Consider the following 17,018-nt stretch of genomic DNA (forward strand, 5'->3'; position numbering starts at 1 on the left):
ATAAAATCTTAAAAAAAAAAGTTTAAAAAGAATAATTTATTGGCTGAGCTTGGCAACCTGACCCTGCACGGATGGAAGTTATCCTCAACTTTGAACATCCTGACTCGCACGGGGCCAGCCACCGGGTTCTGTTCTTCTGCTTGACCTGACTCACCATTTCCACTTGGTACCTCACATAAGTGCTGCCTCCCCCGGTCTGGGGAGCACGGTGCCTCCCGTCCATGAGCTCTGGACGTGCTTTGTTCACTCACTACTCAGGGAAGTGTGGACTTTGCCCTTCTCCAAAGACTAATCTCAGGGACTCTCCCTTTCCTGCCAGCTGCTGGGACTCCCACTCACTGTGAGTGTCCTGTGAGTGTTTCTCCCAGGGTTGTGTTGCTGTGCTGGTGGCTGTTACATCATATAGAAGGAAATAGGAGTTTGGTGACTTCCCCTTTTGTGGTTACTACATCATGAGATGTAGGATCTTGGGCTGATTAGATCTGATTTAGTACAAGAGAAAAATTTTTCTCTGAAGGTCTGATTCATTTGCTCTGTTTTCTTGGAAGATTGAGGAATGGACACAAATGCAATGGTCAGTTCTTTTCCTCTTTTCTACTCTTTATTCACTGTAGGGAATTGAAGGCGATATGTTGATTCGATTCGACAAGGTGAGGCATGCTCCTGGAAGGAGCATCTAGGAGGTGCTTCTGGTGGATTTGTTTTTTTCTTCTGGATAGAGAAATACCTTGTGGATTATTATGAGTGTCCACTACTAATCTGAAGATGTTACATGGAGGCATGGTGGTTTTAAAACCTACTGCAAGTGTTTTTGCCAGCTTTCCTATCAAGAGGCAACGCATGTACCTCCTTTCTTGAATCTAGCTGGCTTTGTCCAATAGGGCATGGCCAAAGTGGCACCCTGTGACTTATGAGGCCAGGTCCAAAAGGGCCAGGAAGCTCCCTCCTTGTTTGCTGGGACACCTACTGTTGGAATCTTGAACCTTCACGTACAAAGTTAACCTTTTCTGAGGCTTCCACGTGGTGGGGAAGACCGAGCCACGTGGAGAGGCCATATGCAGGCATGCTGCTTGACTGTCCCCAGTGAGCCAAACCTTTCATGTGTCCCAGTCAAGGTGCCCGTCAGTGAGCGAAGAGGCTTCCAGGTGTCTGCAGCCCCCATCTGGAGGCCTCTTCATTCACTGCTGGCTTGAGCTTTCTCCAGGGGTGCCGGTTCATTGTGAAAGCACCTGAGTCTTTCCAGCGGAGGCTGCGATGCAGTGAATTAGAGACCATCATCTCTCCTGTGCTCTATTTTCCTAAAAAAGAGAATCCATGAGCATAACAAAATGGTTCAGGTGTTTGGGGCCATTTTAAGGGGTATTTGCTATACAGTAACAAACCAGAACTGGAGGATTGGCCTTAATTCTTCACTCTCGTCCACGAGTGAACGGTGGCCAGTTGTCTCAGTGGGGCAGTGGGGGTTACAGGGGAGGATTTTTCAGTGATTGTAGGCACAAGTGATGGTATTATTAATGTCCTGTCCACATCTGGCTGTCACAGGAGTCCAGTGGGTACTTCATCTCAGCCTGCAGATCCAGGACCCAGCACTCCTACAAGACTCATTCCAAGGCTGTATCCATTAGAAGCGTGGCCACAGCAGAAACAGACAAAAGGCCTAAGGACAGCTGAGGGGCAGACCCTCATGTAAAGCAGTGATAGATACGTGGTGGGTGGGATGGCCAGCCAGTGGGCCAAGGAGGGGCTGTCCAATGAACCCAGTGGGACTCTTGGTTATCTATTTGGAAAAAGTGGCCTTGATCTATACTTTACTCCCCTTGATCTGTACCTTACTCCATACGTGCTCCATGGAGACCTACGTGAAGGATATAACTTAAATGTTTTTATTTTATTTTATTTTATTTTATTTTATTTTATTTTATTTTATTTTATTTATTTTTTAACTTAAACGTTTTTAGAAGAAATTACACAGAAGAATATCCTAGTGGCCTCAGGGTAGGAAGAGGTATTAGGCAAATCACAAAGAAATGGCAAAATATAGGGAAAGAGCAATAATAGCAACTACAGTAAATATCCACACTTTTGTTTATCAAAAGCCGCCAAAAAGAAATAAGGCAAGCTGCAGGCTGGGAAGAGACTTACAATAAGTATGATTAACAAAGGATTATGAGTAGCCCTGTAAAGAAAAGGATGGAGAGCACGAAAATGGGCCATGATATTCAAAACGTCCACAGAAGAGGAAACCCACATAGTCTATATGAGTGGAAAAGGTGCTCAGCCTCCCTAGCAAGCTGGTAACTGAAGATGACAACCCCAGGGAGGCACCACCTCGTGTTCCTGTGTTTCGGTAACAAAATGTCTCGAATCCAAGTACTAGTGAAGACATGGATCAGCAGGAGCACTGACTGCTGGTAGCAGAGTGACAGGAGCCTGGCTGTTTTGGAGGGCCCATACCTAGCACAGCCCAAGATGTGGTGCCCGGGGACCTGGAAATTTCTTCTTTCCTTCTACCACGTGGGTCCAGGTAGGAAGTTGTGGGCAGATCTCTGAGGTTCTGGGGCAAGGACAGGCCTTCTGTGGTAGAGAGTATCAAAATTCAGGAAGAAGCTCCCAGGGTGTCCTGGGTCAGTAGTAGAGGCTGAGAGCCTGGCTGTAGGCTAGCAGGTGACCATGTGCATGGGGCCACCCACCCTGAGCTGGGGTTTGCTAGACTCTCTGAGTCCAAATCAGCCAGGCAGGCAGCAATCCATCCTTAGCCAATGTGGTGCTTTGGGGTTGGGTATGAGCAGGTCCAGCGGGTCCAGGAAGTTTTAGGAACAGGTGGATCAGACCACCGTGTCACCAAAGCCTCTACTTTAGCTCTCTCTTAAGGACTTGAAGGTGGTCCCCTGGGCCAGATGGGGGTGTGTGTGTGGGAGAAGACATGGGTCTTATTCATGGGTAGGTTGAGATGTTGGTCTAAGCATAGCATGAATGGCTTCCACAGCATAGCCCTTACCAAGGGGTACCCGCAGAGGAGAGAGGGGAGGGGTCATCCTCACAGTGGATGGAGCTGTGGGCATCGGGTCCACGTTGTGTGGAAGGAGAAGTGGTCTGAAATAAGGAGGTACGCGTACTCTCAAGCAGCGGCAAATAGCATGATTGGAAGACCGCGAATGGGCAACCCAGCAGTCGTGGTTGGTAAGGGCTCAGAGTTCCCAAGAATGAAGTTTTGGGTCACCCTCCTAGGGAAGCAGCCACTAGATAGAGAAATGCCGCATGAGTCGTGGATGACAGAGATGATGAATAGTACTTACAGCCTTGGGGAGCAGGCACTGAGCCCCGTGAACTGTCTTCAGTGAAGAGTCCAGTTGGTCACTACCATGAAGGCTCCGTAATGGGTTGGAGTTAATATAGGGTTCAAGTGGGTCTGAACAGTGCAAGGGGCCCACTGGCTCAGATGCCTCTTATGCCTTACCCAACATCTTCCCGCCGTCAATCTGATTCCAGGTGCGAACAGTGCCTACATGAGAGCTTCACACCTTTCATTTTGTGCTTCTCTGGCACCAAGATGTGAGAAGCAGGAAGGAGCTCGCTTGGCACAGGGGCAGCCCAATGGGATGGGAGGGCTAACACACCCTGGCGTGGTCCTCGAGCGATGGACAATTGGAGTCAGTGGGCGAGTACTCGTCTGTGTCAGGCCTGGGGTGAATAATTCTGAGAGGCTTTCAAAGGTTCTGGTGGATCTATGCCAGCTGCCCCACACCGTGGCCAACTCAATGCTCCCCTGTGCTGCGATCTTGTTTACTTTTCCAGGGTTCCCATTCCTGCCTCCGAGGACCACCTCCCAGATAAACCACTTCCACCCAAATCCTGCTTTCAGGGTTTGCTCTCAGGGGGGACCCAGGTTAAGACATCTTTCACACAAATGTGAGTTCTCTGTGCCAGGCATGGGAACCTGCTCCTGAGAACATTCCAGTCGCGCAGCCAAGTATTTCCTGTGTCTTCAGGAGTCATTTCCCTTTTGTACCCTGGTATGAAATTCAGACACTGCTGGCTTGTGGTGACCTTGGTTTGATGTCCATCCTCAGCCCTGCTGCCTTCCAGTGTGTCGAGGAGCCAGCGGCGGGGGTGTGGGGGGTGGGGGGTGGGCCACAGATGTGACCTCAGAGGAGGAATAAGTAGTGTGCACTCCCGGACTCTGGTCTCCACACAACTGGTTCACTCCTCGCATTTGGACAAGTTGCTGTAAATGTAAGAGAATTTGCCAGTGGAGACTTTATGCTAAAATTTTCTGAAGTCTCTCCCAAATGCTGGGGTGGACTTTCACTTCCGGACACAACAATCTGGTGAGCCAGTTATGTTGAAAAAAGTCCTGGTTATAAAACAATTGAAAATTCTTGGTAAAAAAATAAACATCCTTTTGAGTGAGTCACTGTGCTTCCTGTAACTTTGGGGGAATTCCAAGGACATGGGAAGCAAAGGGGAAGCATCACAGGAGGGGATGGCCCTGAGGGATGGATGTGCCACTTTCAGGAGCTTGGAGACTCAGGTTTAAGGGGAGGCGCAAAGCTGGGACATGGGTTGCTGCCCACTCTGTGAAAGGCTGGCCCGCCCGTGGGTTCTGTGTGCCGGGACAGGGTGCTGGGGCGGGTGACTTTGGATCTGGGAGCTGGGCCAGAAAGGGCCACTCCTCTCGTTTCACTGTTTGGAGCTTTCCAAGAAAACCAAGACAAGTTTGGTTTCATATCCACTTGGGTTCTCCCTGGGGAGACCTCTCTATGTCTTGGGACTCCCCTGGCTCACTGTCCCTCCAGAAAATTCTCTAGGGCCTGAATGTGAAGCCATCGCTGCAGCTGGCTCTGTCCTCCAGCCAGTGCGTCTGGCTTTTCTGTCATCAGCCACCAAATGGGTCACCCTGGAGACCCCGCCGCAGGGCCTCCTGGAGTATCTTGTGTGTGAGGGAAAGCCAGTGCGTTAGGAGCAGGTGCATTCTCACTGTGACGTCACAAAACCCCAATGTGGCATGAGTAGCTTCTGGGTGTCATTAGAGGCTACAAACTCAGTGAAAAAAATGACTGCTTGAAAAAAATGAACTATCCTTTCTTGTGTATACGCCCCTCCCTTTCCATCTCTTGCTCCCATTCACTGTGAGCTTCCTGAAGGGAGGCTCTTATTCCATGGGAATTTGAGAAACCCTTGAGCAAGACTCCACCATAAAACGATGGCCTCTTAGCCACACCAAGACTGCGGCTTGTCAGGACCAGTCCCCTCCCCAAACCCAGCCAACCAAACCCAACAGTGGCGTGCTCCCCCGTGGGCCAAGCTCCCCCATGATTTCCCACAGCAACGTTTTGTATGGTCAGTGTCCAGGTCCTTCATGTCTTTCCATAGGTTTATTCCGAAGTATTTGATTATTTTAGAATTTATTCCTTCGTATTATAAATAATGTTACTTCTCAACTTCACTTCGCAATTATCTACGGAGAGTATCCAGGGACTTTGCTACGTTTACACGTTGACATTAATAGGTTCTTTATGGAGGTTTGGGGCTTTTGTTCATATGGTCAGGTCTTCTTCACATGATGACGATTTTGCTTCTCCCGTTGCAATCTTTGTATCTTTATTTCTTTTTTTTTTAATTTTTTTAATTTATTTATGATAGTCATAGAGAGAGAGAGAGAGAGAGGCAGAGACACAGGCAGAGGGAGAAGCAGGCTCCATGCACCAGGAGCCCGATGTGGGATTCGATCCCGGGTCTCCAAGATCGCGCCCTGGGCCAAAGGCAGGCGCCAAACCGCTGTGCCACCCAGGGATCCCTGCATCTTTATTTCTTGTTCTCACCTGGACCTACTAGCCTCTCTAATTGCTGAATGCAACATTCTTGCCTTGTTAATAAACTCAAAGATAAAGGGTTTTGATTAAGTATGTTCGCTATGGGTTTTCATATCAGATGAAGAAAGTTCCATTCGATTTCTAGTTTGCTGAGGGTTTTTATCATCAACTGATAGTGAATTTTATCAAATGCGTTTTCTGTATCTGTTGAGATCATCCTATGATTTTTGTATTTTATTCTGTTTGTGTCATTAATATTTTTTTGGAGCATCATTATTGAGATATAATTTTCATACCATATAATTTACCCACTCAGAGAGTACAATTCAGGGGTTTTTAGTATAGTCACAGAGTTATGCGACAATGATCACAATCAGTTGTAGAGCATTTGTGTCACTCCAGAAAGAAACATGGACCCTTTAACTGTTACCCCAAATCTTGGTCTCTCGCCACCCCCAGCCTCAAGCATCAACTAATCTACGTTCTGTTTCTAGAGATTTGCCTGCTTTGGACAGTTCATAGAAATGCGATTACATAGTATGTGGCCTTCTGTGTGTGGCTTCTTTCATTGACCAGAATGTTTTCAAGATCCATCCTAGCTCTAGCAGGTGTCAGGGCTTCCTTTCTCTTTATGGCTGGGGATATGTCACTGTGGGATTTACCACCTTTTTTTTTTTTTATCCATTCATCCATTGATGGACATTTAGGTTGTTTCCATCTTTTGGCAATTATGAATAGTGCCACTTTGAGCATTCCCTTCTGTGCTTCTGTGTGGACACTGGCTTTTAATCACCCTGGGTGTGTCCCCAGGACAGGAACCGCTGGGCCACATGGGGACACACACGAGTGAAGGTCTGCCAGACTTCGAAAGCAGGAAGTTAACGTTGCTCTCCACTGTCCTCTTTGGCCAGATCCCATGAAGTTTATGCCAAATGTCCCAAACACACGTGTTATGTCAAAGGGACCAGAGTTGGTGCGGATTTGAGTTACTACTTTCTTTTAGTCTTCCTGGCTCTGGAAACTTTTCAGTCTTCTTTAGCTTCCATGACCTTGATGTTTTGAAGATTATAGGTGAGTTATCCTATGAGATGTCCTCCAGGTTGTGTTGTGTGGTGTTCGCTCATGACCAGGCTCCGGTTTTGTGTTTTTGGTAGGCACAGCACAGAAGGGAGGCCGGATTCTTCTCTGGTTGCTTGATCGAAGTGGTGTCTGCCGGGCCCTCAGTGTCAAGATACTCTTCTACCTTTTGTAATTAATAAATATTTTGCTGGAGAGTATTTTGAGGCTAATTATCTTCTTCCTTATTAGCATTCCACTGAGTTGGTCATTTATTTATGTTAGCATGTACTCACATTTTCCTATTTTGCTCAGTGGGTTATAATCTTACTATGATTATTTATGTATTTATTTATTTATTTTGAAAAGATTTTATTTATTCATGAGAGACACACACACACACACAACACAGAGGCAGAGATAGAGGCAGAGGGAGAAGCAGGTGCCATGCCGGGAGCCCAATATGGGACTTGATCCTGGGACTCTGGGATCACGCCCTGAACCAAAGGTAGATGCTCAACTGCTGAGCCACCCAGGCATCCCTCTATGATTATTTAGTTTCGTGATCTGATTATTCCTGATTTGTCCAATGGGAGCCCCTTCAAGCTGGCTCATGGGTCCACTTCGCATGTTTTCAAATTCTTTAAGTGCTTTCTTACTTTCTGGCATGACCAGGTGGTCCAGATCCCCCTTGTAATTTTCCAGGCTCTACCTCTGGTATTAGCCGTTTCTCCTAGGAGGACTCTGCTTTCTTTTCATGGAAAATGATATTTAGAAGCCAAGACCTGGGTTCTGGGTGTGCTTATAAAGCTTCTGGAATATTCCCTGTTCCCTTCCTCCACCTAAATTCTCCATCCAGACTGTGTCAGTGGACAGAGTGTATATATATGTGTGTGTATGTGGTTTGTGTGTGTATACACACATGCAGGACACACATTTACATGTATATCTATTTCTCTATCCTCTATTTTTTTTTTATATCTTTTAATATTTAAACTGTTCTCTCTTCACTACATTCCAGAAAAGAGGAGAGGGAAGGACCACACTGTCTCTACTTGTCCAGGTGAGCTCAAGTAGTCAGCTGATCCCTTCCCTGGGTGGTCACAGGGTTCACAGTTGAGAATCTCTATTTGGAACCCCAAACTAGGGAACTGGGGGACCCGCCCAGCCCTCCTTTCCACTGAATGCAGACACAGGTGTGAGAGCCCAGGTCTCTCCTGTTATACCAGGCAAGTGAAGACATTCGCAAAGATGTAAAATGAGACTGTCTTCTCACTAAATTCTGTTTTAAGCATTTTTATAAAAACACATTATATGTTAATATGGAATGGGGTGTGGGACATCTCATCCCCACCCCGAGGGCACCCAGCTGTCCCCTCCACCAAGGACCAGCAGCAGCATAGACTTAGATCACTGATGGGAAGGCAGACTCAGGACGTACACGTCTCCCCTTCATATTTGACACCCTAACCCCCCAGGGTGACTGTATTTGGGGATGTGGTACAAAAGGCAATGACTAGAGTTAAATGAGATGCTTGGGGTGGACCCTGGTCCAATGTGACCAGGGATGGACACTTGGACAGAAGGATGACAGTATGAGGACACAGCGAGAGGACTCAGGTTCTGCACAGCGCGGGCAGGGGCTTTGCAGGAAACCAGCCTTGCCGACCCCTTGCCCCAGAGCTTCTGGAGGCTGGAAGGGCAACGGGAGTCTCATCTTTGCATTTGAGTCCCCGGTTGGTGGTGTTTGGCTGTGGCAGCTTGCCGTCCCCCAGGCAGTGGTGTTTGGAGGTGGGGCCCTTGGGGACATGATTGGGCTTGGAGGAGGTCAAGGGTGTGGGGCCCGTGATGAGACCGGTGCCCCTGTCGGGGAGCCTCACAGGCTGAGGGGCCACAGTAAGAGAGCAGCTGCCTGTGTGCCAGGGAGGGGCCCTCAGCAGGAATGTGGGCTGGCTCCCGGATGTAGGACCTCCTGCCTCCAGAACCTTGAGAAAATCAATCTCTGGTGGAAGTCTCACATCTGTGGGACTTGTCAGTGACAGTGGCAGTGGATCGGGGATTCTGCTGTGCGGTCATCCAACAGCAGCACCACCACGTGTGAGTCCAGATCTGTCACACGCGTTGGGCTCACAGAAAGCTCATGAGTAGGACACGCTGCCCTGCCCTGCTCTGTCTGGGTCTGCGAACGGCTGAGAACCGCAGGGCTTGTTGTGATCCAAACATCCCCAGAGCTGCCTCGGTGTACGGATCCATCCTAGGAAAGAGGGGACGGAGGGCACACGGCTCGCTGGCGAGATCTGCACAGTTTACAAACGGGCTGACTTTCGGGCAACCAGGAAAACTGGAATTCACGTGCCTGCGTGGCGTGTGTTACGTTTTCCCACCAGGTTTTACAGATACTGTAGATCCATGACAGAAGCTCGGGCGGTGTCCCCGAGGACACGATGGTGAAATTCCGGCTCTAAGGTGGATGTCCTGCGGCAGGGACGCAGATTCTGAGCCCTGCGTGGTGGGTTAGAGGCTCACTCACCCCGCCGGCCAATGTGGCCTGAGACCTCACAGGTGGGGGCATTGCGCTGCCTGGTGGTCCCTGCCCGGTGGTCCCTGCCCGGTGGTCCCTGCCCGGTGGTCCCTGCCTGCTGTGGCTTCAAGTCCATGTGGTGAAGAACCATGACCTAAACAGATCCTAATACACAATACATAATAAAAGTAAGATAATTGTATTAAGGAATCAGGTGACAAGGCGGGGCGCAACAGGAGCGGGCACTAGGTGCAATGCTCCAAAGAAGCGTCTCTGAGGAGGGAATGGTGAACAGAGTGAGGTTTGCACCCAGCGCCGAGGGGCAGGGCAGGGGGTTGCAGGGCTCAAGCAGGGAAGGGGTTCACTGTGGCCAAGGGGACAAGGTCGGAGGCACACCCGGGGCCACGCTTGGGGCACTGACACCACCCTGAAGATTATAGGCTCCCCTGGGACCTGGGCAATTGAGCCACGGCTGGGGCTGGGGGCTGGGGCATCCGGCTGAGTTAGAGACAGAGGACTGGTGGGGGGACCTGTGGCAAGGATGGAGCCCGAGGCAGGTCACAGGGACGGGCTGATGACATGCTGCTAGTGGTCACGATGGAAGAAGTAGGCAAACCTGGGAAGGCTCCAGGGCAGTGAGTGTGGTGGACGGAGAGCCGGGGAGGGGAGGTGGAGGGACCACAGAGCTGCCTGTGTCTGGAGCCCAGACAAGGTGGGGGCAGCTACTGAGCACACTGCTCGGGCCTGGATTTCAGCCCCCTAAACCAGGATCAGCTTCCTTCAGATGCTGTCTTGGGACTATCCCCAAATTTCCAGGGAGGGGGAATATGGGAGGGGAGGCTTGGAGTGTCAGGGAGATGTGGAGGTGGGTCATCTGGGGGACAGGAGTGACAAGCAGGAGCAATGGAGGCCAGAAGTGTGGACAGAGGGAGGAGGATGCAGGACCCTTGTCCATTCTCAGAGGATCCTCCAGCGGGACCTGGGACAGGGGTCATCCAGAGATGAGGCGGCTGTGACCTGGTGGCTCTGAGGGCACACACAGGTGTGGTTGGTCAGAAGAGCGTCCACCCCATAGCTTCGTGATGGGGCTGGCCCTGCAGCTGGCAGACCGGAGCCCTGAGGGTCCCCCCACCTTACATCTGCATCTCACTCAGCAGGGCCCACTGGAGGAGGGTTCTCAGGGAGCCTGGGCGCTGCCTCTTGCAGAGGTGCAGAGCCAGGAAATAGAGGGCCAGGTGAGCCGTAATGGCCACACTGGGCAGGAGCAAGAGGAGGTCAAAGACCAGGGCCAGGGACTCTTGTGGCAGGAGTATCACGACCTCGGGGTGGACCCGCGAGGAAGATGGTGATGACCACCGTGCAGATGGCTAGTTGGCCCTGGTAAGGGAGCACTGGGGCACCAGCAGGCCAGAGTCAGGCTGGACAAACATGTCCCCAGGCCCAGGAGCAGGTGAAGTGCCAGCAGTGCTGCACAGAGCTGGGTGCACACGGCGCCTCTGTCCAGGTGGTCACAGGCCTTGATCCCGGTGTGCAGACAGAGGGCCGGGGCCCAGCTCAGGGTGCTCGTGGCCTCTGAGGTGCACTGCGGGCGGCGGCCCCATGGGGGAAAGTGGGTGTCCACGTTGCGCTCGCTGCCCATGGCCGCCAGGAGATAGGCCCCCCGGGTTGGAGAAACTGGTGACCGTGTCCAGCACCATGGCCGTGGGCCATGTCCCCTGGGGGTGCTGCTCCAGGGTTTTCTCCGATGGGACGAAAGCCAAGCAGCAGAGGCCCAGGCTATTGGCAATGGCCAGGTGAAGGCAGTAGGTGGCTTAGGGGCTGCTGGGGACATGTGGGCGCAGAAGCCAGCACAGCATGCCATTGCCACCAACCCGCAGAGGACTGCCAGCGCCGCGATGGGGAGGACGAACTCTGAGGACAAGAAACATCTGCTCCCTGTCTCATCTGCAGCTCTGGAGACAGCAGTTGGGGCCTCCCCGTGGGGATCCAGGTCCTAGGAGGGGGTGGTGCTGAGTTGGTTCATGGAGGGCTGGATGCACCCTGAGAAGACAAAGGTGTGGTACCTTAGCAAGTCTGGTACCTGCTGCAGGCACTGTGGGTCACACTCACTGGGGGGGCAGGCGGGGGGGGGGTCTCTGCATACTGGGTCCCCAGAAAGACACACACCTGAGCCCCACACCAGAGAGAGCAACCTCCATAGACCCGGCTCAAAACTGCCAGGTGTGAGTCTCTGTTGGATCTTGTGGGGAGAGTGAGCAATCTGTCCTGTCTTGCCTGGTGCGTCCTCACGTGTGGTTCTGAACATCCCACGTCCTGGGAGGCCCTGCAGCCCCAGGAAGACCAGCCACCCTGTGAATCTGAGGTGAGGACCAGTGTTTCCTTTGGAAGCTGACATCCGGTTGGACCGGGTGGTCTGAGCCAGGCTGAGGCTGTGGCAGGACGCTGGGCCTGTCTGGAGAGCAGAGACCCCAGTACCCAGCACCTCAGAATGTGCCTGTACCTGGAGCTGGGCCTTTACAGAGGTGGTTAAGGTAACATGGGGTCACCGGGGAGGCCTACAGGAAGGGGGATCAGGACAGACACACAGAGGCATGACCCTGTGAGGACCCAGGGAGAGCACACATGCAGAGAGGCCCCAGGAGGACCCCACCTGCCTGTGCCTGGACCTTGGGCCTCGGCCTCCAGGACCAGGGGACAGTGAGCTTCTGCTGTGGGAGCCCCGTCCGTGGATCTGTGTTAGGACAGCCAGCACTAGTGGACACAGTTGTGATAAGAACATAACAGATGAAGTCACGTGAAGTAAAATCAGAGGAGCCAAGACCCTGGCCCGAGGAGGTCCAACCCAAGCCTGGGTGTGTGGGACCTCAAACACTGCTTCTAACGGGATGACCCTGAACACCCGCTGGCCGGTCCGAGGGTGTGGGAGAAGCGGGAGGCTTCCAGCGCTTGGGGGAAAGTCTGGACCCCCCCTGTCCTGTCCTTCCGTCTTCGGGGACACCTTCCCGACACTCCAGGCATCTCAAGAGGACTTGAGATGGAAGCAGGCAGGTAGATCTTTCCCTTCACCTGGTGCCAGAGCCTTGGTGGCCGGTATCCCGAGAGGTCACAGTCCTGCCCTGGAGCTGGGGAGTGCTCTAGGCCCAGGGTCCTGCCGGAGAGTGATCAAGGTCCCTGTGACCCCTGGGTCTTCCTGTGGGGAGGCCACTTGCAAATCCCGATGTGGGGCTTTATCTGAGACTTCCTATCTCCACCTCTCGTGATGCCTCAGCCTGCTGGACCCTCTGGCACTCCGCTCCCAGTGGCAGGACCCCTGAATAAAGGAGGACCTCTGAGAGAAGCCACCGCCTCTCCCGCATCCATCTCCAGGTGGGGGGTCTGTGGGGGGCCCCAGCTGGCTGCAGTGGGGAGGGGGCTGTGCAGCAGGGCTCTCCTGCAGGCTCCCACACGCTCCTGTTTTTCCCTGCCGAGAACAGAGCTGGACTTTTTTTGAAGTAAAGATGTGGAAGTTCTTGCAAATCTGAGATGCTCACACTGGATTCACTGAGGCTGGGGTGATTCCGCTGTGTGTGGCTGGGGCTGACGTTCTCGATTCTGGTCTGCCTGCCTGCGGTGCCCCCAGAGGAGGCGAGTAAAAGGCATCGCTCTCTCTTCCCATCAATTTCAATAGATCATGCAGTTGGTTAATTAATTTCGAGTAAGTCTTTCTAAGCCAAGTGAGAGATCTACTCAGGGATCAGAACAGAGGCCACTAAAAGAGCACTTTCGTGCTTTACTTACTGACGACCTGCCGGTGCTCTGGTGTCGCTCACAGTGCTTGTGGGTGTGCCCTTCTCCCCAGGAGTGGATTCGATCCTCAAACTGCAGGCACGGCACACATGGGCCAGATGTGTCCTTGTGGTTTATCACTTAGTGGAGAGAGCCGGGAATATGGGCCCAGCAGGCAGTCAGATTCCAAAGAGCAGGGGGCAGAAGCCACAGCACGTCCGAGCCCAGGCCCTTCTTCCCAGCACATGCCTTGGCAAGTCATCGTGGCTGACGCTGGCTGGAGGAGCCCCTCCTGATGGGGACGTGGGCACAGGGAATGTATGAATGTTTGCGATTTAAAGCTCTCTATCCAGCTTGATAGAGCTTCACCTAATGTCTGTGGCTCTTTGGAACCCATTTCCAAATAAAATTTACCAAGAATCATTAAAAACAAAAAAACAAAAAAACAAAACAAAAAACAAACCTCTGCCATCTCTGTGTTGTTTGCTTTGGAGGATGATTATGAAGGAGAGGGACCTGTGAGCTAGTGAAGACTCTATTCCGTATCATGTGGTGCATATCAAGCATCTACAGAAGGGCCAGAACCACGTGTGACCCTCAAAGACAGGCACACACACTACACGTGCCAGTCTCAGGAGTTAACCTTCTTGCCCTGGAGCCCTTGCAATGACCCTGTGTGTTCATCTGCTCCGGTGCCTGAGGTCTAGGCGCGGGCAGTGCAGGCTCCTTGTGAGTCCTCTCTGCTTGAGTGTGGAAAGCCATCACTTCTCAGCCTTTTGGCTAAGATCAAGTGTTGGGTGTAGACGGCCATCCTCTCCCTGGGTCCCCACGGGGTCAGCCCTCTGAGCACACACACTGCTGGTGTCTGTCCTCTCATTAGGACACCAGTCAGAATGAATTAGGACCCCACTCTATGACCTCATTTAACCCGAGTTACTTCTTTATAGGTCTTTAAAAAATTATTTATTTAATTTAAATTCAATTAATTAACATATAGTGTATTACTAGTTTCAGAGGTAGAGGTCAGGGATTCATCCATTGCAGAGATGCACCCAGCTTTGGTTTTCTTTTTCAACATTCTTCTGGCTATCCAGGGTCTTTTCTGGTTCCATATAAATTTTAGGATTGTTTGTTCGAACTCCGTGAAAAACATTGATGGTATTTTGATAGGGGTTTGCATTGAATTGTATAGATTGCTCTGGGCAACATTGACATTTTAACAATATTTGTTCTTCCACTCCATGAGCATGGAATGTTTTTCCATTTCTTTGTGTCTTCCTCAATTTCCTTCATGAGTGTTCTATAGTTTCAGAATACTTATCCTTGACCTCTTTGGTTAGGTTTTTTCCCTAGATATCCATTGCTTTTGGTGTAATTGTAAATAGGATCAGTTCCTGATTTCTCTTTCTTCTGTCTTGTTGGTAGGGTATAGAAATGCAACTGATTTCTGTGCATTGAGTTTTATATCCTGCCACATTGCTGAATTCTTGTATGAATTTTAGTAACTTTGGGGTGGAGCCTTTTGAGTTCTCTATATACAGCATCATATCACCTGGGAGAGTGAAAGTTTCACTTCATTGTCAACTCACACGACTTTTATATCTTTTTGTTGTCTGATTGCTGAGGCTGGGACTTCTAGTACTAAGCTGAACAACAGTGGTGAGAGTGGGCATCTTTTGTGTTTCTAACCTTAGGGAAAAAAGTTCTCAGGTTTCCTGATTGAGAATGGTATTTGCTGTGGGCTTTTCATATATGGTTTTTATGATATTGAGGTATGTTTCCTCCCCTACATTGTGAAGAGTTTTCATCAACAAAGGATGCTGCACTTTGTCAAATGCTTTTCTATACCTATTAAGAGGATCATGTGATTCTTGTCCTTTGTCTTGTGTCCTGTATCCCTTTGATGATTTGCCGGAGGGGATGTGGGTGAGAGATGGGGAATATAGATGAAGAATATGAAGATCTGTAAACTTCTGGTTATAAAATGATTAAGTCAAGGAAATTGAAAAAGTAAGCATAGAGAATACAGTCAACAGTATTGTAATAACTTTGTATGGGGACAGACCGTGACTACACTTCTCGTGGGGAGCGCTGAGTAACGTACACAATTGTCAAATCACTGGTTGTACTCCTGAAACTAATATATGTTGTGTCAACTATACCTTAATAAATATTAAAGAATAGGGGCTTCTGATAGAAATCATGGCAGATTCACGAAGGCAATTCTACAGTCATTACAAATATGAAGACAGGTCTGCAGAGATAAAGATTTCTCAAATGTTCTTAAAGGTTAAATTTTTAAAAGATTTATTTTTTAAAGATTTTATTTATTCATGAGAGACACACAGGGAGAGAGAGAGAGAGAGGCAGAGACACAGGCAGAGGGAGAAGCAGACTCCATGCAGGGAGCCTGACATGGGACTCGATCCCGGGACTCCAGGATCACACCCTGGGCTGAAGGCGGTGCTAAACCGCTGCACCACTGTGGCTGCCCATTAAAAGATTTAACTGAGAGAGAGAGAGAGAGAGAGAGAGAGAAGCAGAGGGAGAAGGAGAATCTCAGGAAGACTCCCAGCTGAGCTGAGAGCCCAGCATAGGGCTCAGTCCCATGAACCATGACATCAGGACCTGAGCCCAAATCAAGTCAGACACTTAACCTACTCAGCCCTTAAGTGCCCCTCAAAAGTTCTTAGTGCCAAACACATGCTGAGAATCCTTGGGTGCAGGAGGACATCTGTGACACCCAGGATATCTAGAGGGCAGGAGGCCGGGAGGACCTGAGGATGGGAGGTAGGATGCTGGGAGGGTCCTGATAACCCCTCCCACCGTGTGTGGTACAAGGGCCCTCCCATGGACCTTTGACCTTCAAGGTGAAGGGCTAAGTGCTGACTGGACCACATTAACCTGCACTGATGATGCGAGACCCCACTGTGGGCAGAACTGTGGTGCCCCACGGATACCACCACTGCATGGCCCACTCTGTTTTGTGTCCGCAGGCAGTTGGTGGCTTTTTTACTCTACCTGGATCACCACACTCCCACTTTCCTCCAAACCTAGTGTAGACATTAGGTGCGTCTCACACAGCAACAGGTCACAAGTGAGTGGGAGCAACTCCCGGCTCCTCACAGGGCATTGTGGAATCTGTGGGTGCCAGGTGTGGGTGTTGGCCTCAAAGCTGGGGTAAAGACCGCACTGACACCCATATCTGATATTGAGGCAGCTCCTGCAGTCCTTCCACAACACCATGGGAAGAGGGCTGTCACATGCTGCTTGAGTCCAAGGGAAGAGACAGGATGTGCGACTGGGAACCCCACTCCCCTGTAAGTGATGTGCTGTGCAGCGGAGACCCAGCCATGACCTTTCCAGTCCTTCCTAGACCCATGGAAAATGACAGTGATGACCCCGCAACCCAGTGGCCCGGGTAGGCCAGAGCAGGGCTTCCTAGGACCTCCTGGCTCCTAAATGGGCACACTCCTCACATGCAGGGAACACAGAGTCCCTCCAGCTGCCCCCAGAGCCATCCCCAGGCCATTCACATCTCGTTGCATTCATGGCGGGTTGTATTTTCACCCTCTTGCAGGCATCAGTTTTTAATTTTGATGAAGTCCAGTTCATTGCTTTTTCCCTTTGGTGCTTGGGCTTGTGGCATCGAAGGGAGACCATGCACGGAGGAGCACTAGCTCAGTGGCTATGCCACCAGCTCCCGGTGCTGCATCGGGCTGGGAGTCGTCACCCCAGGCATCAGGTCAAGAGTTCCCCGGAGACTCATGGGCCCCTGGTGCTCCGAGGTCTCAGCATGACAGCGTGTCCTGGGACAGGGGCTGGGAAGGTGACCTGTAGGTGGGCGAACTACAGAGAGCGAG

At 50.9% G+C, this 17,018-nt stretch overlaps 1 non-coding gene across 1 annotated transcript; it reads right to left on the minus strand.

Annotated features, from left to right (window-relative positions):
* Window positions 1-16,156: 16,156 nt before the first annotated feature.
* MIR8860 (microRNA mir-8860) lies at window positions 16,157-16,291 on the minus strand. Its single transcript, NR_128811.1, has one exon. It is a non-coding gene; the product is annotated as a microRNA mir-8860 (primary transcript).
* Window positions 16,292-17,018: the final 727 nt, after the last annotated feature.

This window comes from Canis lupus, chromosome 18, assembly GCF_011100685.1.
Source record: "Canis lupus familiaris isolate Mischka breed German Shepherd chromosome 18, alternate assembly UU_Cfam_GSD_1.0, whole genome shotgun sequence".
Lineage (NCBI taxonomy): Eukaryota > Metazoa > Chordata > Mammalia > Carnivora > Canidae > Canis > Canis lupus.